Source organism: Anomaloglossus baeobatrachus, chromosome 6 (assembly GCF_048569485.1).
Source record: "Anomaloglossus baeobatrachus isolate aAnoBae1 chromosome 6, aAnoBae1.hap1, whole genome shotgun sequence".
Lineage (NCBI taxonomy): Eukaryota > Metazoa > Chordata > Amphibia > Anura > Aromobatidae > Anomaloglossus > Anomaloglossus baeobatrachus.
In genome coordinates, this window is record NC_134358.1 from 228968148 (window position 1) to 228993691 (window position 25544).

General features: G+C 43.3%; 1 protein-coding gene across 3 annotated transcripts in view; it reads left to right on the forward strand.

Annotated features, from left to right (window-relative positions):
- Positions 1-6331: 6331 nt before the first annotated feature.
- The window catches only part of ATXN1 (ataxin 1), a 447406-nt gene continuing 428193 nt past the window's right edge, over positions 6332-25544 (forward strand). The window contains exon 1 of one of the 3 annotated variants that reach the window (XM_075314725.1): positions 6332-6551. The gene's annotated coding sequence lies outside the window, so the exon portion shown is untranslated. Of the gene's footprint in view, positions 6552-6583; positions 6735-8806; positions 9092-25544 lie in introns of those variants that run through there. The other 2 variants (XM_075314727.1, XM_075314726.1) reach the window with 2 other exon arrangements.

The following is a 25544-nucleotide window of genomic DNA, read 5'->3' on the forward strand; positions in this document are numbered from 1 at the left end:
CTAAGCGCGGGGCGTCAGCGTGGGCAAGGACAGGCGGATGTGTACCACCTCGCGGCCTCGGCTGCGCTGCCGAGCCGCTCAGATCCGTGCTCGGGTGGTGGCTTGAGCCTCTCACGGACCCGGGGGTCACGTCACTCTGCAAGGGGGGGTTGGCATTACACACGGGGGATGCAGGTATTTGGTTTTGGGATGATTGTTCCACCCACGGGTTGTGGTGATGGTGGGCACCACCGCTGCGGTGAAGGTACGGGGACTCCCGGGAGCAGTGTAGTGGCGCAGTTAGGTGTTGACCCCTCCGTGGGTAGGGGATGTTGGTCCCGGGGCCCGGTCGGGCTGTGGGCAGGGGTGCAGGGCACAGTGTTGCGGTGCAGCACGGTGCGGTGCCTGATGGCACTGTTGTACTCATGATTAAATCACACAGAGTCACTGGTAAACCAAAGGGAGGAATGAACGGGGCCCGCAGCCGGCTGCAGCTTCCTAGTCGGGTTGGCAATGTCCGCCTTTCTCCTTAACCTGTGTTTGTAGTGTGACCACTGTGCCTGGGCACTGGTAGTCCGCTCCCCGGCGTGCATGTGTCGTATGAGCCCCTGTTGCCCGCAGACGCTGGCCCTTGGATCTCTGGCCTCTGGCGGTGGCTACTATCCAGACAGGTTGGGCTGTTGCCTTCAAACGGGACTTTGGTGGGAATGAATCCCTGAGGTCCAGACCTCAATCAGTTAATCTGACTATGGTGGTGGCATATAGCCTAGTCGGGGTCTGAGTACCCTGCCTGGTGCTCCGGTATCCAGTTAGCTCCCCGGTTCGGTTCCGGCGGGCCACTACCCTGTCCCGGTCCCTTACGGTTCCGCTGGTCGTATTCCCGGTCTCCTGCAGGTGGCCACTGCCGTCTGCCTGCCTGACTGTTTGAACCGTCTGTCTGCACTGACTGTCTGAACTAACTAACTGTCTGTATTCCTGCCTCAGGCCAGCAGACTCTTCTTTCCGCCTGACTCCACCCACCTGGTGTGCCTGTCTAACACTGAGGGAGGAAATCAGGTCTTTGTGGTTGACTGGTGGTACCTTTCTAGTGTGGTGGTGTATGTGGTGAGTATTGTGACCTGTGACCCCTGGGGTCCAGGGCGTCACAGACACAGTCTCTGCGGGTTCAAGGTTTCTTTTACTGACAGTCTTGGTTTACCCGGGAGATACCGGTCACTGCCATGATGGGCCCCAGTCGATCACGGATCCGTTGGAGGTCAGAACCAGTACAGTGGAAAGTGAGCCCTTCCTCCATGCACCTCTAGAAGTGGATCCCCGTGGCCTGAAGTTTCTTGCGGACCCCGGTTCTTGAAAAGTGTTTGCTCCCATACTGTATGCAGGTGCAGCGAGTCCGTAGTGGGGCCAGACTTAGTTCACGACTCCGGACCCTGTCTAGCACTGTGCTCTGGGAACTGTGGTGGCCGGAGGGACATGCAATCCCCCTGGCCGGCAGATTTTGGTGGACAACCTGAAATATAATGCACCCTAGGATTCTGCACCCTGCACTGCGCCAGTCCTGAGGGAGCAATGAAGCTCTCCCCTTGGCGACCAAATTGACTCCTGCGTCCCACCAGAGACACTGGTAAAACCCGACTGCTCCCTTCCTCTCCTGCTGGAGAACTCCTAACTGTTGTGTTGCTCCTCACTCTCCCTAGTGGCTGTTGCTCCCCCGATTCCCTGTCACTAGTGGGTGGCTGCCCCCCATGTTTGGTGACTGCCTTAAGACCCAGCCCTAGCCGGTCCCCAGTGGGGAGGCCAACCTGGTTGTGTGTATGAGTTGGTGTGTTGTGGAACCGGTACCGACCTCCTCTGGATCCAGGATGAGTACTGCACCTTAAGTGAGGTGCAGTACCCTGTGGCGACTGAAGCCTCAGAGGGCGTCACACCATCACCAGTGGTGGCTATACATAACATTAATGGCAACAAGCCTTAACCCCCACCCGGTGGAGAGCTGCTAATTTGAGTGTTGTGTGTTTTGTGTGCATACCAGTGGATGACCTCTTCCTTACCCAGGATGGGGTACCACACCTCTGGATGAGATGCAGTACCTCTGTGGCGACTGAAGCCTCAGGGGTTCCACACATAGCCTAATACAGCACCTTGCCTCTAGCTTTGCTGTGCTATAAGTCACTTGATAGTTGATAGATTATTTTTTTTTGCACAGAACACCTTTCTTCCATTTCAGCAGCATTCACATCAGACATTGGGAGCTGAGTCGTGCCTGACTGACAAGAATGGGAGTGGATTGACTGGGGGCTGAGCCATGACTGACTGACATGGATGGGAGTGAATTGACGTGGGGCTGAGCGGTGCCTGACTGGCAAGGATGGGAGTGTATTGACTGGGGGCTGACCATGACTGACTGACAAGGATGGGAGTGGATTGATGTGGGGCTGAGCCGTGCTTGACTGACAAGGATGGGAGTGGATTGACTGGGGGCTGAGCCATGCCTGACTGACATGGTTGGGAGTGGATTGACTGGGGGCTGAGGTATGCCTGACTAACATGGATGGGAGTGGATTGACTGGGGGCTGAGCCGTGCCTGACTGACAAGCATGGGAGTGGATTGACGTGGGGCTGAGCCATGACTGACTGACATGGATGGGAGTGAATTGACGTGGGGCTGAGCGGTGCCTGACTGGCAAGGATGGGAGTGTATTGACTGGGGGCTGACCATGACTGACTGACAAGGATGGGAGTGGATTGATGTGGGGCTGAGCCGTGCTTGACTGACAAGGATGGGAGTGGATTGACGTGGGGCTGAGCCATGCCTGACTGACATGGTTGGGAGTGGATTGACGTGGGGCTGAGCCGTGCCTGACTGACATGGTTTGGAGTGGATTGACGTGGGGCTGAGCCGTGCCTGACTGACATGGTTGGAGTGGATTGACATGGGGCTGAGCCGTGCCTGACTGACATGGTTGGAGTGGATTGACGTGGGGCTGAGCCGTGCCTGACTGACATGGTTTGGAGTGGATTGACGTGGGGCTGAGCCGTGCCTGACTGACATGGTTGGAGTGGATTGACATGGGGCTGAGCCGTGCCTGACTGACATGGTTGGAGTGGATTGACATGGGGCTGAGCCGTGCCTGACTGACATGGTTGGAGTGGATTGACGTGGGGCTGAGCCGTGCCTGACTGACATGGTTTGGAGTGGATTGACGTGGGGCTGAGCCGTGCCTGACTGACATGGTTGGAGTGGATTGACATGGGGCTGAGCCGTGCCTGACTGGCATGGATGGGAGTGGATTGACTGAGGCAACAGCAGCGTCATTGGCTGCACAGCTCTCCCTCTGAATCAGCAGCGGTTTCACTCTGCATGCTGTGGCTTACTGACAAGCTGTCAGCTGACAGGCTTAGACAATGTACAACTCTGACTATTGTTAGGGGAGGGGGGAGGAGGGAGTAAAGCACTTCTGATGATGTCATCAAGGAAGCCAGCCAAGGAAATAAACACAACTGTGTGACTCTACTTGTTGGGGAATGTCTGCACCTTGTTAAAAAAAAAACCCCTAAAGCTGCAGCAGACTGTGTCATTGGCATGCATCTCAGCATAATGCTTTTTAGCTATTTTATTTCCCAAATGGCAGTTCTATCTAGCCGCCTACAAGCCAGGAGCACAGGAGTCCTGAAATATGCTTCTACAATAGCGCAGGCCAGGATCAATGCTCAGCCAGAAAGTTGTACATAAATTTCCTTGTGTTTACTCTCCCATATCCCAGAAGGGCCAAGATATCCTTACATTGCAAATCAATACAAAAACAGAATACAAGGAGCAGACACAGCGAGCGCCATTCAATCTGCACTAATGTGACGCTAGCGTAAAGCGAGCTGCCATCCAACGAAGAAATGACTCATGGTGTCTTCCTCGTCTTAATATAACACCTTTACATCACACCAGGGGAAAGGTCAAATTCATTTTTTTTTCTCGGGGGTCACAAGTACTATTTATACTTCCAGGACAGTTTCCTTTCCTAAGTGTACGTTTTCAGGGCTTCTGATGGCTGCCAAATAGTCTAACAGCGTACAGAGACACAAATCATCTGTAGATTTTCACATATTCTAGTTAAATAGTCTTCTTCAAAACAACTCATATGTCTTAAGCAAAAAATGGTGATGATAGTTGTAGCATAGTATCTATATGGTGACATGGTTGGGTACTGCTGTGAAGAAGGACATCTGCACATGTATGTGGAGTATCTCTTCCCATTGTGTTCATCTCATGTGTGCTGCCCTGCGAGCTAATATTTACCAACCTCGATTGCAACATGTTGATAAGCATTGAACGCAACAATATTACCTATATGTCAATTTCCAGCGTCATATCAGGAGCAGGGTGGGGGGGGGTTACATAACTCTCTACATTAGATATAATTGTATCTTTAAAGGGGTATTCCCATCTCCAAGATCCTATCCCAAGATGTAGTAGGAATAATAATAATAATAACAAGAAGAATATTAGCAAACATCTCCAATTAGAAATGTAGTATAGTTCTTCTGAAACGCTATGTCACTTACCTCATGTGCAGAGCATTCCATTAGTTAAGGTATCAAAGGTTGGGATCATAGCCTTAATGGGGTATTCCCAGCTCCAAGATCCTATCCCAAGATGGAGTAGGAATAATAAGAATAAGAATATTAGCAAACATCTCCAATTAGAAATGTAGTATAGTTCTTCTGAAACGCTATGTCACTTACCTCATGTGCAGAACATTCCATTAGTTTAGGTATCAAAGGTTGGGAACATAGCCTTAATGGGGTATTCCCATCTCCAAGATTATATCTCAATATATAGTAGGTGTTATAATAAGAATATTAGCAAACACCTCCAATTAGAAGTGTAGTATAGTTTTCCTGATAAGCTATGTCACTTACCTCATGTGTAGGGCATTGCAGTAGCTTAGGTATCCAAGATTGGGAACATAACCTTAAAGGGGTATTCCCATCTCCAAGATTGTATCTCAATAAGTAGTAGGCGAAATAAGAATATTAGCAAATAACTCTAATTAGAAATGTAGTATAGTCCTTCTGAAAAGCTATGTCACTTACCTGATGTGCAAAGCATTGCAGTAGTTAAGGTATCCAAGGTTGGGAACATAACCTTAAAGGGGTATTCCCATCTTCAAGATTGTATCTCAATAAGTAGTAGGTGAAATAATAAGAATAAATGAGTATAGTCCTTCTGATAAGCTATGTCACTTACCTCATGTGCAGAACATTGCAGTAGTTTAGGTATCTAAGGTTGGGAACATAGCCTTAAAGGGGTATTCCTATCTCCAAGATTATATCTCAATATGTAGAAGGTGTAGTAATGAGAATATTAGCAAATCCTTCCAAATAGACATGTAGTATAGTTTTCCTGAAAAGGGGTCACTTACCTCATGTGCAGGGCATTGCAGTAGCTTAGGTATCCAAAGTTACTGCCAACCATATAGAGACAGTTTGCTCATGGTCGTAACCATGGATACCTAAACTACTGCAATGCCCTGCACATGAGGTAAGTGACATAGCTTCTCAGGAAAACTATACTACATTTCTAATTGGAGGTATTTGATAATATAACTGCATTTTTTTTTTGTTTCCACCATGTAAATGCACCAAACATGCATGTGCGTTTTTTCAGCTGCAGATTTTCTGCATCTAATGCAAGTCTATGGGGAAATTCTGCACAGAAAACTCAGCGTTCCCGCAAGAGAAATTGACATGGTGTGGATTGGAAAAACGCACGCGCAGTAGACATAAGATTTCTCGCAATCACATACACTTTGCTTGTACTGTAAGATGCAGCGTCAAACACGCGAGTAAAACTCATGGTGTGCACAGACCCTAACGAGGCTATGTGCAGGCTACCCTGTATAATTGTGCGTGTCTTGTCTGATCTCATTGCCCCAATATGTAAGGCTCTATTCCCTACATGACGGTGACACGCAGTCCGCACTATTCATCCCGTGGACATTGAGCTTGGCTTCCTTACAATCCCTACTCCAGGACTCTCCTCCACCCTCTCTTTCCTACAGAGGCACACACCCTGTAGAAATCAAAGCGTACACTTCCAAAGTTACTTTACGTTTACACTTCCTACTTTCTCCGCTATTATAAAAATACAATATTTAACTCGTGCATCTCCCCTTTAACACGGCATGGATTTTTGCCTGTCAGGCTAGCGAAAAGCGCGAGAGAAAGGGTTAAGTGAGACCGCCCCAGCTCTGTTGTGCGTATGCAATAATCTGTGTGGCTGCCTTGGCTGTCTGCCAAAGTGTTGCCTTGCCTCCACACACTCCCCCCCCCTTCCTCCCTTTTGCATGAAGTAGGATCCTTGAGCTGTTGCAGAGGCAGCCAACTGCTCCATATTTGGCTTCTATTACACATTTACATACTGGAGAGAGAGAGCTGTGCTGCAGACATCATTTCTACTACAGTAGAGGAGACATACAAGACCTGTCTTACTGCGAGAGGGGGGGTGAGAGTAACAAAAAAAGAGGCAGCAGCTCAGACACCCTCTTCAACCAACAACCTCTCTACCGCACTTTACAGTAAGTCCATTTTTTCCTTTTTGGTCTTCTTTGTCGAATGTGGAAATATCAGCAGACAAGACGCCTCTATACATGCACACGGATATTTCTATACGTACAACCTAAGCGACCATAAGCTGGGCTTTCCGTTCCTGCTTTACAAGCCTCGAAAAAGAAGCAGCAGCAAACTGTGATCATCTGGAGGTACAAGCGGATTCTCTCTTATTTTTCATTTTTAATGCAATCGCAGTGTCATAGATCGGTTAATAATTGTTCTCGATAAGGGTCGACGAATAAACTCGGTCGATTAGACAAGGGTGAGTATTCTTTTTGTGGATGCGATGGGCCTTGACAGTGTACATTAACCCTTCCTGAGCAGTGTTGTGTGGAGTTAACATTACTAGTAGTAGGGAAAAAAATTGTTTAAAAGAACAGAGAGTCCTCAGTGGTTGATACCTTTTAATGGCTAACTGAAAAGATGGTAATAATTGCAAGCTTTCGAGACTACTCAGGTCTCTTCATCAGGCATGGTATAACACAAAATCTGAAGAGTCACATATTTATACACAACAGGACTTAGAATAGTGCAGTAAAAAAAAAAAAAAAAAAAAAAAAAAAAAAAAAAAAAAAAGAACAAGTTATATGAAACAGAACTATCTCTATGGCAGGGGGACAAGCTGTTCTAGCCATAAATACTGCTGCAGTTCAGTGTGAAAGTTTTATTGTCCTTTGATAAGGGTCTGGTCCGGGCTGTGACACGCTCGGATGGTCAGAGGAGCACATCTTTTAACTGATGTAAAAAGACATGAATCCATGAGACACATTCATTCCTTCTCTGAATGTGTCAAAGGTCATCATAAGTTTGTACTCCCATAGTCTCCTGTCTCTCTGGGACTTGAAGTTTCCTTTCAATACCAGCAATTTCATGTCCATGATGCTGTGGTCTGGGTTACAAAAATGTTTGGCACTAGTAGTAGGGAAGAGATCTGTGCAGTTACCACTTCCCCCATGGGGTGCTGAAAAGAGTCTGCAAGGGGAGAGCCTACGTGTGTATGTGTACGAGAGAGGAGACTTCACATTTATGTCACCTCTGTCAATCCCCTCCTCCTGCTGTCTGATCTAGCAGTCTGCTCCTGTACAGAGACCACCTGGTACCACGTTACCGGGGGCTTTCATCAGCTCTCATGTTATTTCTATCATTTCATTCTTCATGCTCATTGAAGCCGTCGCTGGTCATTTACTAATTCTGAAAGGGAATCAGGCGTGTAGTGTGCACCTGGCCTTATATTTATCAGGTCGGTAAAATTTCTACTTATTCTTAATGGGAGATCTGAAGGCGACTCAGCCAACAGTAGACCTTAAAGTGGAGAATAAGTCTGTATCACACATACCAAAGTCATATTACAAGACTCTTTTATAGTTTATAGAACATTATCCAGATTCACTCCACGCCTGTAGGCCCAAATCTTTAGTACTGTTAGGATTTCACTATAGTTTACATTTATTATATATCAGAGGTAAGGTGGACACCACTTGTTTGAGATCAGAAGTCTAAAGTTAGGGCCCAATGTCTCGAAATGATAAAAAGGCCGGCCTCGAGCACTTTAAAGGCTCTCTGCTCCACCCCACCAAGCTGGGCTACGCATTAAAGCTTCCACCGGGCCCTCCTGGAGAACAGTACAGTCCTACTCAATCATTCAGACATGGAGTTACTGACCTTTATTAATATCTATATAATAGTATCGTAAGATAAGATCGTAACAGTGCTAAAGACATAAAACTATAAGTAATCATATTAAAGTATGGAACAAAAAGATACAAGTTTACAACGGGAAGGTGTTAAGGGGTAGAAACAAGAGGTGGAGGTGTTTATTTTATATAGACATTAATATATCATAAATATATTTTTGGAATAATAATACATATGTATAAAGAAACATAACAAGCTAATGATGGATATGTCACTCCTCTTAATACATAATTGTAGTATCCTGAAAAAGCAAGTATGGTGACCCTGAACCGGGAAACCACGAGAGTGAAGAATGATGGTCTTCTCAAAGGAAGACATGTCATTGTGCAGCTGCCCAGGGGCCCAAGGAATAAGGGGGCCCATGTCAGCATCCAAAATGGGTGGAATTGTGCATTATGATGAGCTATTGGACTGCAAAGGGCCCATATATTGTTCTTGCACAGAGATCCTCTTGTGTCTATGGGTCTTCTCTTTGGTCTGGGCTTACAACTGTCTGTATAGTATGTACGTGAAGCTCAGTGAGTAAGCATAGTGAAAGAGCTGTGTGTAGTGTAGTGTAAAGCGCCCTCCTCCCAGTGGGTGAGTACAGTGAGTCAGGCGTAGCTGGGAGGAGGATGCGGTGTGTGTGAAAGGAGACAGGGCCTCGGGGATCGCTCAGCTAGGGGAAATGCTGCCTAGCTTCAGCAAGGACAGACGTGGAAGAGAATGAGCAGATTGCATGACACAAGAGTGTGGATGAAGTTGTCAAGCCCATTCTGAAGCCATGGACTAAAGACTTGACAAGTGTCTATAAATGTAGCCTACTGTCAAGGTAATTGCATTTTCTTGTCTCTGGCTTCTTGTCGTTCTGGTTCCAATGGGTTAAACATCCCACCTGTAATCGATCGTTCGTTGTGCCCGTTGTTCATCCGTGCCGTCTAAAAGTCATTTCCGTCCATATTTGCCGAATGTAAGACGTTTCGGTGTGAGAATCTCCCCCTGATCCATGTGAGGGCTCATTATATCCGCCGTATAAAATAAATTGCTCTACTTACGTATATCATAATCATCTCTGAACAAGCGGTACAGACAGTATAATTGTAACCGCCGTGAAAGCTGCTCAACCCTGTTCATATCACAGTGTCATTGCTCGCACTATGGGGGGTTTCCACGGTTTCCCAGGAAACAGGCCTTTCCGTAGAGTGGGCCCAAATCCTTCTACAAAGAAATAGGAGTACACGTACATATGAACCTGTTCCTAGAAATGAAGCCGGGGTCCGCCACGATTTGATGCAAGCTGAGGAAATCTGTCAGTCCTGCCCAATGACCTCTTTCAGCGTGAATCAAATCAACAGTTAACTCTACAGCTCCCGGTGCCAGACACATGGACAGCAGATACCGAGGCCTATCGCCTATGGCCGGCTCACATATGCCTTTTATAATGATCAGACATTGCATTATTCGCAGAAATCCATTTATTTTCTGCCTCTCAGTGTTTCTCCATAAGGGAATGCAGCAAACGTTATGTGTCCGTACAGTCACACAGATCTGCTACAAGCTGCATGTGCTAATGAAGGGATTCATGTGATACATAGTATCTGTGGGCATTGTACTTTATCCGGCGACATAATAAACGCTATTTACCAAGAGAAAAAACTACAGTCATCTGATATAGAGCAGTCAGGCCTAGTTCCTGGAACTCTTCAAAGATATGTTTATCCAAAAATGCTTATTTAGCTGTGTGATATCACAATGTTGGTTGTTTCATAGGACGACACGTAAATGCCAGTATTATTCCAATTTCATAATGTTAGACAAGGCCTCCGATGTGTGTGTGAAAAATAATACAAACAGTAAAATGGTACCATTAGGCGCAACATTTTAGTATCTTTTAGTAAGAATATATTACAAAAGAGTATACTGTACATTGCAAAATCCTGTTGCATGTCTTGCTGACACATACACAGACATAAAACACACATACACACACACACAAGTGCATACACATACACACACATACACACACACAAGTGCATACACATACACACACATACACACACACAAGTGCATACACATACACGCACATACACACACACAAGTGCATACACATACGCGCACATACACACACATACATAAGTGCATACACTTCCAAACACATACCACATATTCAGTCACACACATATACACACACAAGCACATACATACATAAGTGCATACACACCCAAACACATACACGCACATATACACACACATAATTGCACACAAACACATATGCATATACACACACACATACATAAAAGCATTCACGCACATACGCACACACACATAACTGTGTGCACTTACACACAGATACATACATAAGCACACACATTAGACAAGGTCTGTTGTGTGCGTGAAAAATAATACAAACAGAAAAATGTTACAATTAGGTGCAACATGTTAGTAAGTTTTAGAAAGGATATATTACTAAAGAGCATACTTTGCAAAATCCTGTTGCATGTGTTGCTGACATATACATACACATGTACACACACGTATACTGTATAAGTATATACATATCCAAACACACCATTACACACACATACACACACATAATTGCACACAAACATACACATACACACACACACACACATAATTGCACACAAACATACACATACACACACAAGTAAACACACATACATAAGTACACATGCACATATACCCACATAATTGCACACACTCACACACATATATGCACCCACACACATATATGATGCTCCATATCATACCTGTGCATTAATAAAAAAATGCATTAGCAAAAACATGGAGAAAATCTCGTAGAATAAAATACTTAATAATATACTTATTTATATACTTAATTGTCTACTTATTTATATACTTAATGATATACTTATATTTATAGATTTTCCCCTTTATGCCTTTTTTTATTACAGCAGGTTAATCAGATGATTGCACACATTTTAGTGGCTGCACATCAGCTTATAACTGAAAGGCCTATTTTTTCACTCCCCCTGAGTGGCTGTCAATCAGTGCACACTACAGAGGAGGATCAGAATCGGAAATGTTACATATAAATTCTAAAGATTAATACAAAAATAACATTTTATTTTGAATTTCTCAAAAAATTCCCAGTTATTGCCATGAATATATAATCATGATATTAGAATATTGCTACTAGTTTTCTAAGTCTGGACAGTAGAGGACACTAATATATCGTCTAACAAAGATGTGTTTTATTTCTCACAATATCTCCATATATGTTTGGTTGACATAGAGGAAAACCTAATTCAATAGAGATAAATTGTGGCTTTTCCATGTAATAATGAGCAGGTTGTGAGTTTTATTCTATTACATGTGAATGGGGCCCTTGCAATAAATGGAGAATGATGAATGTTGGCAGAATGCTGAACATGGACTAACATTTTTTGGTATTTTCTATCACAAGTTTAGGGGGGACAAAAACATTTTTCTGTAAATATATATATATATATATATATATATATATATATACAGTATATGAACAGAATAATAAACGTCGCTGAAAATTAAATATATAAATTACTTGATTATATAATTTTATATAAATACATAATTTTAATGTTTAAAAATGATTGCTGACTTTAAGGCCTCATTCACACATCAGTATTTTTGATCAGTATTTGTATGCCAAGCCAGAAGTGCCTCCAAAACACAGAACATGTGTCAATCTTTCAATTAGGCCTCATGTACACGTTGAGTGTTTGGGGAGTTTTTTACCTCAGTATTTGTAGCCAAAACCAGGAGTGGGACAATCAGAGGAAAAGTAGAATAGAAACATGGGCTCCACTTCTGTATTTATCACCCACTCCTGGTTTTGGAAAAATACTGACGTGTGAATGAGGCCTTAGAGGAAAGATTTCTTTTGGCACAATGAACACGCTGTTACATAACTATACTAAACTGTAACGCAAGAGATGGGAAATCATATCTATTTATATTAACATACGCTGCCTGTGTACAATAAGACTATTAGGGCACAATTATACAGAATTTACCAACCTATACAGTGAAAATATATTAATAAAGTAACAAATCCTTGAGGGCCTTGTTGTACTAAAAGTCCCAGCATATGCTGCAGTTAGGTACAGGAGCATGAAAAACAAGAAATGAAAGCCTGAGTATTTCGCTTTTTTATCAGATAAAAAAACTACAAACAAAAACTAATACGGATATAAAAATGATATTCCTTTTTAACAAATGTCATAATCATAACAGAATTTCATAACAATATCGATTATCACATAACCCATGTGTGTTTGTATGTATGTGCATATGTATGTGTGTGTGCGTATATATATATATATTTGTGTGTGTATGCGTATGTATATGTGTCTGTGTATGCTTATGTATATGTGTGAGTGTATCTGTTTATGTGTGTGCGCATATGTACGTGTGTATATGTATGTCTGTTCATACTTATATATGTATGTGTGTGTGTGTGTGTGTGTGTGTATGTATGTGTGTGTGTGTATATATACAGTATGTTTGTGTGTGTATGAGTATGTATAAATGTGTGTGTATGCGTATGTATGTGTGAGTGTGTGCTTATGTGTGTGTGTGTGTGTCTGTTTATGTGTGTGTGCATATGTGTATATGTCTGTTCATACTTATATATGTATGTGTGTGTGTGGTATGTATGTGTGTGCGTGTATATATACAGCATGTGTGTGTATGAGTATATATAAATGTGTGTGTATGCGTATGTATATGTGTGAGTGTGTGCTTATGTGTGTGTGTGTGTCTGTTTATGTGTGTGTGCATATGTATGTGTGTATATGTCTGATCATACTTATATATATGTGTGTGTATGTGTGTGCGTGTGCATGTATATATACAGTATGTGTGTGTGTATGAGTATGTATAAATGTGTGTGTATGCGTATGTATATGTGTGAGTGTGTGCTTATGTGTGTGTGTGTCTGTTTATGTGTGTGTGCATATGTATGTGTGTATATGTCTGATCATACTTATATATGTATGTGTGTGTGTGTGTGTATGTGTGTGCGTGTATATATACAGTATGTGTGTGTGTATGAGTATGTATAAATGTGTGTGTATGCGTATGTATATGTGTGAGTGTGTGCTTATGTGTGTGTGTGTCTGTTTATGTGTGTGTGTATATGTGTGTGTCTGCTCATACGTATATATATATGTGTGTGTGTGCGTATATATATACACAGTATGTGTGTGTGTATGCGTATATATAAATGTGTGTTTATGTGTATGTATATGTGTGAGCATGTGCTTATGTGTCTGAGTGCGTCTGTATGTGTGTGTATGCATATATATATATATATGCGTGTGTGTATGTTGGTGTGTGAGTATATATACACACATAAAATTGATCATCTAATTCTTGCACAGGACTGTACAGTAAATGTGTCTACTCACTATAGTCCTTGTTCCCGAAACACGTGCTATAATATTAACTTCATAGGGCGCTAATTAACCTAACTGGTTGGTTTTGCTTTTTTCTTTTTTGGAGTGGGAACATACTAGCTGCGCTCAGATGTTAATGCGGCAGTGGTTCCCAGATACACAAGGGCCTACTGTGTAAGAACAGCGTATCTGTCCTCTGCAAACTTGATGAGAAACAGTTGCAGAAAATTGGTGTGACAAGTACATCAGTAATTGTGAACGCAGAAATCACAAGTACAGTCCTCGGCATGCTATCTAAGTGCCTAGGAAGTGTTTTTATCCCACTTTTCGGGTGGCAGTGGGCACTTGTCTAGCAGGCCCAGCGTCCTCTTGCACACACTGTGAGTGTCAGTGCTGCTCAATAGCAATAGAATGCTTTTTTTTACTTTTACTGTAATATAAAGTTCTGTGTTTGTAGATTGCTAGACATTTTATTATGATTAATTTTCAAAAATATATATATTTTTGTAAAATTTTCCCTGTTATGTTGGTATTTTCAGCCATTTCCAAGTGCTATCATGAATATTTATCTGCACTATCTTTGCACACTCATTCCTTAGTTTCACTTTGCTTTGGTTTTGCTAAAATAACCCACAGAGAATCGGATTCCAGCTCACTAAGACAAATTTTGGACCATATCCCATCATCCACTACATTCAATGTAGTAAAAAAGTCAGTTATGTACATGGAAAATGCAAAAAAAAAGCAATAACAAAACAGACTAAAAAACATGAAAAGACATTCTATTTTTTCAGCTATATTTCACATTCTTGATCCTAACAGCTTTTATATAAAGTGTGCAGGGATTCATGTTTTTCAGTTTTGTTTTAAGTCTCTAGAAAACCTTGTGTTTATCGTGTTTCTCGTCCCTTATTGCAGAGGAAAGAGCAACTCTGCGGGGTAAACTGGAACTCCTACAATGGAAATACTGGGAACTTTACTCTACTTTAGATAAATCTTTCCAAAATAACAAAAAGAACAGGAATCGTGTTGAGCTCTGGTAAATATAATTCACTTGAGCTCAGTTAGGCCTAAATATTCTGATACATTCCTTATCAATCTTATACATTTTTATACAATCCTGGAGAAATTCTCAGCAATTGGAATTTTTTATTTGGCAAAATTACAGCATCAATATCTAATCAACAACAAAGTTAAGGAATATGCTTGTAGGGTATCACAATGGCATTTTGTCCATTTTGTCCACAGAAAATATGCTTCATCATTTGTTTACTAGAGTCTGATGGGCCCCAGTGCAGAGTTTGAGCCTGGCTCCCCCCCATATGTTTGTCAATTGTATGGGCCATTGTAGCATTCTAAATCCTATAAAGACATAAAAGTTGCCCCATTCATTATGTAATAATGTCCCTCATCCTGGGCCGCTTCCTGGTAAATATGTTCCCCATCCTGGTAAATATGTCCCCCATCCTGTTAAATATGTCCCCCATCCTGGTATATAGCCCACCTATCCTGGTATATGGTGCTCCATTCTGGTATATAGCCCCCTTATCCTGGTATATAGCCCCCATCATGCTATATAGCCACCTCATCCTGGTATATAGCCCTCCATCCTGGTATATAGCCCCATTCATGCTATACAGCTCTCTCATCCTGGTATATAGCCCTCCATCCTGGTATATAGCCCCATTCATGCTATATAGCCCCCTCATCCTGGTATATAGCTCTCCATCCTGGTATATAGTGTCCATCCTGATATATAGCCCCCTTATCCTGGTATATAGCTCCCATCATGCTATATAACCCCCTCATCCTGGTATATAGTGCCCATCATGCTATATAGCCTCCATCCTGCTTTATAACCCCCCATCCTGGTATATAGCCCCCTCATCCTGATATATAGCCCTTATTATGCTATGTAGCCCCCATCATGCACATGATGTCAGAGTCATGTGTGGCCACTTACAGCACAGGCAGCTGTCAGCATATTCTCTGCTCCCCAGGCCCAGGATTGTGTTCATGGGGAGCAATGAATATTCATTGGCGGCCGGCACATCTCAGTGCAGGGACACGAAGGGACACACATCCATCTGAGTCAGGGGCTGGGGCAGGCGGGCTCCATGCAACCCGAGGCCCGGTCGCAGTGGCAATCTCTGCGACAGCGGTCGTTACGCCCCTGCCATTAATAGCTGCTTTGTCTGGAATAAATCTGGGTGATAAGAGTCAAAGATGAATCCTTCACCATAGACAACAATACCAGCCACAGTTCGTCAAGGCAAGAAAAAGTATACATTTATCAAAAGAAATTTAGTATTTAAATTATATTATCTAATGAAAAGTGAATTTTTATATGGTGCCTTGAAAAGGTAATCATACCCTGTGAACCTTTCCACATTTTTTTACAATACACCCACATACCTAAATGTATTTTGTTTGTTTTTTATGTAATTTAAAAAAATATTTGTGTCGTGCCTTTGTATTCAGCCCCCTTGACCACCTTTTCCTGCAATTACTGCTGCAAGTTGGGGGATGTCTCTATCAGCTTTCATTTTGCTCATTCTTCCCTGCAAAATAACTCTACCTCAGTGAGTTAGCGCCATTGATCTTCCCGTCAACTCTGACCATCAAACTTACCTCTGTTGAAGAAAAGCATCCCACAGCTGCCACCATCATGTTTGACAGTGGGGATGGTGTTTTCAGGGTGATGTGCAATGTTATTTTTATGCCACACATACCGTTTTGAATTTAGCCCAAAAAGTACTACTTTGTTCTCATCTAACCAGAGCACATGCTAGCTGTGTCCTCTACATTGTTTTTGCCAACTTCAAACAGAACCTCTTATGGCTTGCTTTCAAAAAGGGCTTTTATTTTGTCACAAGAGTTGAGCCAACCCGTGGAAGTTCGGTTTCCCTGGATTCAGCCGGATTTCAGATAAAAATAAGTTCGGGACCCGGATTTGACCTGAACTTGAGCCCAAAGCTCAAAGCTCATTTGAAGTCAATGATTGGGCAGTTTGGTTTTATGCCCACATAGAGCCAGGCTAGCCATAAACAGAGGATTTCAGGGGGAGTGAGGAGGGAGTGCAGTGGGGTTTTTTTTTGGACACACAACATCCGAAAATGTTGAAAGCCATTCATACACTGCAAGTGGCTTGAACTGGGCTGAGTTCACTCATATCTACCTGCCACTTTTACATGCGACTAATTGTTGTCCTGTGGACAGATTCTCCCATCTGAGCTGTAGATCTGTGAAGGTGCTCCAGCGTGCCCATGGGTGGCTTCTCTAATTAGTGCTCTCCTTTTTTGGGATATAAGTTTAGGTGGATGTCTATGTCTTGGTAGGTTTACAGTTGTGCCTTATGCCTTCCATTTTTGGATGATGAATTAAACAGTGCTCCGTGAGATGTTCAGAGCTTGGGCTATTTTTTTGTAACCTAACCCAACTTTTTTTTTTCCCACAACTTTATCCCTGACCTGTCTGGTGTGTTTCTTGATTTTCATGATGTTGTTTGATTCCTAATGTTCTTAATCAAATCTCTGAGGCCTTCACAGAACAGTTGTACTTACAGTGAGAACAAATTACACATAGGTATTTACTAAATAGGTAACATCTGGAGGCAATCAGTATAAGAATAACAAGGGCGGAATACAAATGCATGTCACAATTTTTAGATTTTTATTTTTAAAATATTTAGAAAACTATGTATCATTTTCTTTACACTTGACAAATACTTGCTACCTAGTGTTGGTATATCAGATAAAATCCCAATAAAATACATTTAAATTTGAGGGTGTAACATGGAAGAATGTGAAACTGTTCAGGGGGTATAAATACTTTTTCAAGGCACTTTATATAAAACAATAACATTTAGTAGTACGGCAGTAGCAGCAGTAAGGCAATAAGTCATTACTTCTGTAATATTATTTAACGGTTGTCTGAACATAGTAGTGAGTAATATTCAGTATACTATATTTTAGTTATATAGATTAAAAATAACTAGTACTTATCCATTTTAATGCTAACTTCATAATACTATGTACTTTACCTTTAAAAGCATGGTCTTGCTTCCTTCATCCCCCACAATAGGTTCAAACTGATTGTGGTGCATATACCAGTTTAATAGTTAGGCACTGTTCCAATTCTCAAGGTTTGTAGATTGACAAGCATTCTTTTAGAGTGGGCACTTTATCGTTATCAGCATTCTGCCAGCATTATAGGTGCTGAAGCTGACAATCCCTCAATTCTCATCATTTATTGCTCTTGTCATTGTCCAAAGGCATTCTGGCCTGTAAGGGGTAGTTCTCACATAGCAAGATCGCTAGCGAGATCGCTGCTGAGTCACGTTTTTTGTGACGCACCAGTGACCTCATTAGCGATCTCGCTGTGTGTGACACTGAGCAGCGATCTGGCCCCTGCTGTGAGATCGCTGCTCGTTACACACAGTGCTGGTTCATTTTTTGGGAGTTGCTCTCCCGCTATGAAGCACACATCGTTGTGTTTGACAGCGAGAGAGCAACGATCTGAATGTGCAGGGAGCCGGCGTCTGGCAGCCTGCGGTAAGCTGTAACCATGGTAAATACCGGGTAACCAAGCGAAGCCCTTTGCTTGGTTACCCGATATTTACCTTGGTTACTAGCGTCCGCCGCTCTCACGCTGTCAGTGGCGGCTCCCTGCTCCCTCCACAAGTAGCCGGAGTACACATCGGGTAAATATGTAAAGCGGTTTGCTTATTAACCCGATGTGTACTCTGGATAGGAGTCCAGGGAACCAGCGCTAAGCGATGTGCGCTGGTAACCAAGGTAAATATCGGGTAACCAAGCGCTTGGTTACCCGATATTTACCTTAGTTACCAAGTGCAGCATCGCTTCCACGCGTCGCTGGGGGCTGGTCACTGGTGGCTGGTGAGATCTGCCTGATTGACAGCTCACCAGCGACCATGTAGCGACGCACCAGCGATCCTGATCAGGTCAGATCGCTGGTGGGATCGCTGGAGCGTCGCTAAAGTGTAACGGTACCCTAACTGAAAGCCTAGGAGAGTGGAAGCATAGATAAATATTTATCCCATTTCCTGCAATCTGTGTCTCTACTTGTAAAGATGGATTATGCTTGACCACAGCCATTAAACAAAGGCTAACGTTAGCTAGAAACAGAAGGAAGATACATAGTTGTTGCACTTTAGGGTAACGTTTTGGGGTTAAAACATTGTTTTTGGTAAACAAAGTACTTTGCAATATTGGTAGACATTACACTGGTCATTAGATTAGCTTACATTTAAAGAGACAGCAGTGACCATATAATGACTATAGCACACATCTTTGATCAAGCTGCACTTTACAACTCTATAGCTATTAGCACATATGGATGGCCTTAATATGGTTTCCTTTGTTGAAGACCTTCCTCAATTACCAGAGAATAGAGTTGCTGCAATACATTGTTTCCTCTTTATAAAATGGTGTTACATGGTTACTCATTCATTTAAATGTAAGACTTATCACTCATCAATGGCAGCTCAGCATTACATATATCAGAACCTACCTCCTTTCCAGTGGTGTGCCTCCTCAGTATTACTCTATATAACTAAGATGAGGTTGTATACCAAAATCCAGGATAATCCTTTCAGAGCGGATCTGTCACCGGATTTCAAAATACATTACTACACTTAACAAAGATATAAACACAACACTTTTATTTTTGCTCTTATTTTTCATGAGCTGTTCTCAAAGATCTAAGTCTTTTTCTATGTACAAAAGGGCTTTTTCTCTCATATATTGTTCATAAATCTGTCTAAATCTGTATTAGAGATCACTTCTCTTTTACTGAGATAATCCATCCACCACACAGACTGATTAGGCAGCATGATTATTGCACAGGTGTGCCTTAGGCTGGCCACAATAAAAGGCCACTCTAAAATCTGCAGTTTTATCACACAGCACAATGCTGTAGATCTAACAAGTTTTGAGGGAGCATGGAATTGGCATGCTGACTGCAGAAATGTCCCCCAGAGCTGTTACCGGTGAATTGAATGTTCATTTCTCTAACATAAGCCATTTCTAAAGGTGTTTCAGAGAATTTGACAGTATATCCAACCGGCTTCCACCACCTGGAAGCTGAAACCATTCCAGTTCTTGCATGGCCAGCAAGCTCACCGGACAGGTCACCCATTGAGCATGTTTGGGTTGCTCTGGATCGGCCTAAGTGACATTGTGTTCAAGTTCCTGCCAATATACAGCAACTTCACAGTCATTAAAGAGGAGTGGACATTGCACTGGCCACAACCACCAAACTGAACAACCCTATGCGAAGGAGATGTGTGCTATGTGTGAGGCAAATGGTGGTCACACCAGATACTGACTGTTTTTTTGCCCCACCCCCCATCCCCCTGAATCATCTCAATACTGTAAAACTGCACATCTTAGAGTGGCCTTTTATTGTGGCCAGCCTAAGGCACACCTGTGCAATAATCATACTGTCTAATTAGCATTTGATATACCACACCTGTGAGGTGGATGGATTATCTCAGCAAAGGAGAAGTGCTCACTAAGGCTGGAGTCACATTAGTGTATGGCATCAGATGCGATATGCTAATGACCCCCGGATCAGACTTTGCTGCGAGTGTGAGCCGAGCGTCATGCGACTGTGACCCGATCTTGCGATCAGGTCACAGCTGCAAAGGAGAGGGTTGGCGCTTCAGAGGAGAGGGAGGGGTTAATCCCCCATCTCCTCCATTGTCAGCCTGTGCGTATATCGTACTGCACTGGGATAACATCAGAGTGCAGTCCGATGTTTCTCTCGCACCCATAGACTTGTATGGCTGCGATTTTTTCCTCAGTCCGATTAGGGCTGAGGAATAACATGCAGATCTGAGCAGCAGCATTGTCCTACATGAGGCTGAGTGCAATGCGAGATTTTCTTACATTGCACTCGTGCGAGTCATACACCAGTGTAACTCCTGCCTTATGCTAAGTGCGCACGCTGCAGATTTACAGCGGATTTTGCCTCAGATTTGCTGCAGAAAATGTGTCTAACATTGCTGCAGTCATTCCGCAGCAAATCCTATGAGTTTTAAAAAATGCTGTGCGCACACTGCATTTTTTTATATCTGCGAATTTACCCGCTGATTTTCCGCTGCGGAATTAATGAGCATGTCACTTCTTTTCCACAGGTACCTGCGTTTTTTTCCATAGACTGTAAATCCACGGTAAATCTGTGGCAAACCACGGTAAAAACAGCATGCGGAATTCGCTGCGTTTTTTTACCGCAGGTGCAGGATTCTTTAAGAGGATCCGGTTTTTCCTTAAGAAACAGGCACTTTCTAGTGCGCACATAGCCTTACACAGATAAAGAGAAATATGTAAACAAAGTAAAAGAGAAAAAAGCCTTGTGTGTTCATAGAAAAAGTCTTATGCTGCTTTACACGCTGCGACATCGCTAGCATTTGCTGGCGATGTTGAGCGTGATAGCACCCGCCCCCGTCGTACGGTTGATATGTGGTGATTGCTGCCGTAGCGAACATTATCGCTACGGCAGTGTCACATGCACATACCTGTTCAGCGACGTCGCTGTGACCGGCGAACAATCCCTCCCTCAAGGGGGAGGTGCATTCTGCGTCACTGCGACGTCACTAAGCGGCCGGCCAATAGAAGTGGAGGGGTGGAGATGAGCGGGACGTAACATCCCGCCCACCACCTTCCTTCCTCATTGCCGGTGGACGCAGGTAAGGTGAGGTTCCTTGTTCCTGCGGTGTCACACTTAGCGATGTGTGCCGCCGCAGGAACGACGAACAACAGCGTACCTGCAGCTGCAACGATAATTGGGAATGGACCCCCATGTCACTGATTAGCGATTTTGAACGTTTTTGCAATGATTCAAAATTGTTCATAGGTGTCACACGCAACGACAACGCTAACGCGGCCGGATGTGCGTCACAAAATCCGTGACCTCAACGACATCGCTTTAGCGATGTCGTAGCGTGTAAAGCGGCCCTTAGATCTTTCAGTTCAGCTCATGAAGAATAAGAACAAAAACAAAAGTATTGCATTTATATTTTTGTTCAGTGTAAATAACTCTATTAGACCTGATAAGGCTGGTGTGCTTACATTGAAAATCCATTTGGGAATAATCCCAATATTAACATGAGTATTTTAAGAGTTCAGCACTAGATTGTAAGAGAATTCATGAATCAAAGTGTATTTAACCGCTGCCTGCAGCCTGATTGGCATGTGCAGCTTCAACTGAGTAGTAAGGAGCAGGAACACTGCGGAGCTGTCAGTAAGGCCCCCTTCACACGTCCGTGTCTCCAGTACGTATTTGGTCCGTTTCCTCACGTGCCGGAGACACAGGCACACGTAGACCCATTAAAATCAATGCGTCTGCGCTCACGTCCGTGTTTTTGCCATGGACCGTGTGTCCGTGTGGAGCATACGTGTATTTTGCCATGGACCGCACGGATGTGATCCGTGTGACACGCACTGGAGAAAACACACGTGTCTGTGAAATAAAAACAATTTCTATACTCCCCTTCTCCAGCACTGCTGTCTCTGCCACTGCTGTCACTTGCTTCTGACCCCAGTTCATTATGCTAATTGAATATTCACTCCACTGCGGCCGGAAGCAGCAGCAGCGGGGAGTCGGCAGGACCGGAGACCAAAGATCAGCACCACGGACAGCAACGCCAGGGACAGGTGAACAGAAATTTCCCGTTCTCCGTGTGTTATCACGGATAGTGCACGGAGAACACACGTGTGCCATAAACACGGCACACGGAGGCCAGTACACATCTTTGACATGTCCGTTAAAAACGTGCGTGATTTTCACGGACGTGTGATAGAGGCCTAATAGAGGGTGGGTGAAAAAAACATTTAAACTTTTGAACGACCAGAGATTTTTTCTTTTTGCACTTTCATTTTTTCCCTCACCTTCTTTCAAGAGTTATAACTTTTTTTATTTTTCCTTATACACATGATGGCTTGTTTTTTGGGGGATAAACTGTAGTTTTGAACTATATCATTCTTTTTGCTGTACAATGTATTGAGAAATGAGAAAATATTACAAGTGGGATGAAATGGTGAAAAATAATCTAATTCAACCATTTTTTGTGTTTTGCTTTTATGTCATTCATTTTGCGACTGTGCAGTTTTTTTTTCTAGCCTAGCATCTGTTTGATTTGCCAAAAATATGCAATGCGCTTATATTTCTCAGCAGCTATTAATCAACAATCATTTACAGGAACATTTACAGTGTTCTCTGCAACAGAATGGTAATGTATCCATAAAAATCGGATGGTCCATGTGACACCCGATTTTTTTCTTCTCGCACCCGTTGACTTGCATTGGATAGTCTCAGACATTTTACGGGACCATATGCAGTATGCTGAGGTTTTTTTTCCTCAAGCCGAATACAGCTGAGGAACAAATTGCAGATCAGAACTTACTCATTGAATAACATTTGTGTGATTTTTTATATTTATCACATTGCACTCTGCATATGTATACTCAGATGCGAGCGAGCTCTTAGCATCACAGACGTTCCAAGATAGCAGTGGCATGGACCTTCAGCAGTCCCCGGCTAATAAGGCAACTCATTGGTCCTTCATGATCGTGCCCGTGGGTTTATGGGGACTGTTGTGCGTGAGTATTGGCATACATTCAATGTAAGGGATGCTGTCAAAGATTAAATACAGCATCTAAATGGCTAACAGCCACGGACGAATCTCGATTTCGTCTACAGCTGTTATAGACTGATGACTATAGCTGGCATCTGTTATGTGGCCCTGTCCAGGATGTTAATTCACATTCTAATGCAGGAAGCAGTTAAACTTTCAAAAAGCATTATACAGCCATTCTGACATGGAGTTAGGGGTACTTTGCACACTACGACATCGCAGCTGCGATGTCGGTGGGGTCAAATCGAAAGTGACGCACATCCGGCGTCGTTGTCGACATCAGAGTATGTGAATCCTTTTTACTACGATTAACGAGCGCAAAAGTGTCGAAATGGCATGATCCATGTAGTGTCGGGCATTTCCATAATGTCGCTGCAGCGACAGGTACGATGTTGTTCCTCGTTCCTGCGGCAGCACACATCGCTGTGTGTGAAGCCGCAGGAGCGAGGAACATATCCTTACCTGCGTCCCGGCTGCAATGATGAAGGAAGGAGGTGGGCGGGATGTTTACATCCCGCTCATCTCCGCCCCTCTGCTTCTATTGGCCGCCTGCCGTGTGACGTCGCTGTGACGCCGCACGACCTGCCCCCTTAGGAAGGAGGCGGTTCGCCGGCCAGAGCGACGTCGCAGGGCAGGTAAGTGCATGTGAAGCTGCCATAGCGATAATGTTCGCTACGGCAGCTATCACAAGATATCGCATGTGCGACAGGGGCGGGGACTATCGCGCTCGGCATCGCTACAATCGGCTTGCTATGTCGTAGTGTGCAAAGTACCCCTAAGAACACCAACACCTCAAGGCCTATTTAGGTATGCAAAATTTGGGGTTTTGACAAGTGTTTCAAATCCAATGATGGATTCTTATAGTTTTTTTATGCCCCGATTTAAAAAACAAACAAAAAAAAAACAGTTCTATTTTTAACTTTCACATATGGATTTTGCTCAAAGTCTGCGTGAATTTGCATACAGGTGAAATGAACTAGAAAAATCTTTATTGTAGCAAAAAATGTACACAATATTATATAAATGGATTTATTCAACATTACTTCTGCAACTTTATTGGAAATTATGTATTGCACCTTTTAAGTTTTCTCTTCAAAGCTTCTCTTGACACCTTTTCTTTTATAGAAGGCCTTTGGATCTTCTCTGAGGCATCCAGCAGTAGTACCCATCATGTTCACCCTTTCATCTACCTTAGTATTGTCGTTCTATCTCCTTGATATTCTGATGAAATCTTTCTCCTTGCTCTTCACTAACAGCACTGAGGTTTTCAGGAAAGTAGTCCAAAAGGGAATGTAAAAAATGTAGCTTCAAGTTCATCAGACAACCCAAGGCTTTGAAACGTTTCAGCATGTTCTCCACGATGGCCTTAAATTTTGAATCTTTTTGGTTACTTAGACGTCTCTTCACCGCTTCTTTCAAAGAATCCCAAGCACTTTTCTCACCAGCTTTCATTTTCGTTTCGAACACGTCATCCTTCATGATTTTCTGAATATTCAGATCCAGAAAAATGTTTTTTCCCTGACTCTTAGTTCACAGGTACTTAAAAGTCTCTCCTTTTTTCTGTAGAGCTTTCAAAAAATTGCTTCATGAGTCCAAGCTTAATAGGGAGAAGTGGCAGCAACTAAACTTGGAGAATGTAGAGAGCTTTAGTGGAATCAAGTTACCGCAACTATGTTCTTGATTCCAGGTCACAAAGATGTTCTCATTGACCAATTTTTTTTTGTTCCAGTAATGAGTCCTATCCTGGCTGTCCCATTCAGACATAAAGCATGGGTACTTCTTATATCTTCTTTGCTGCACAAGGAGGAAAGCGAGAACTTTCCTTTTCTTGGCTTTTGAATGGATGGAAAGACTTAATTTCATATTCTTCCAACTATCCTGACACTCGCATGACATGAGGCCCTTTAGCAATTTTCTAGGCTGAAGCCTGCTTTACACGTTGCAATTTCGCATACGATTTTGTATGCGATTTGCAACGCCCCCATCGTATGTGTGGCACATTCAATTTGTTGAATGTGCCGCACATACGAGTAACCCTCCGTCACACGTACTTACTCATCCATACGACCTCGATGTGGGCGGCGAATGTCCACTTCCTGGAGTGGGAGGGACGTTCGGCGTCACATTGATGTCATGCGGCAACCGGCCAATAGAAGCGGAGGGGCGGAGCTGAGCGGGACGTAAACATCCCGCCCACCTTCTTCCTTCCA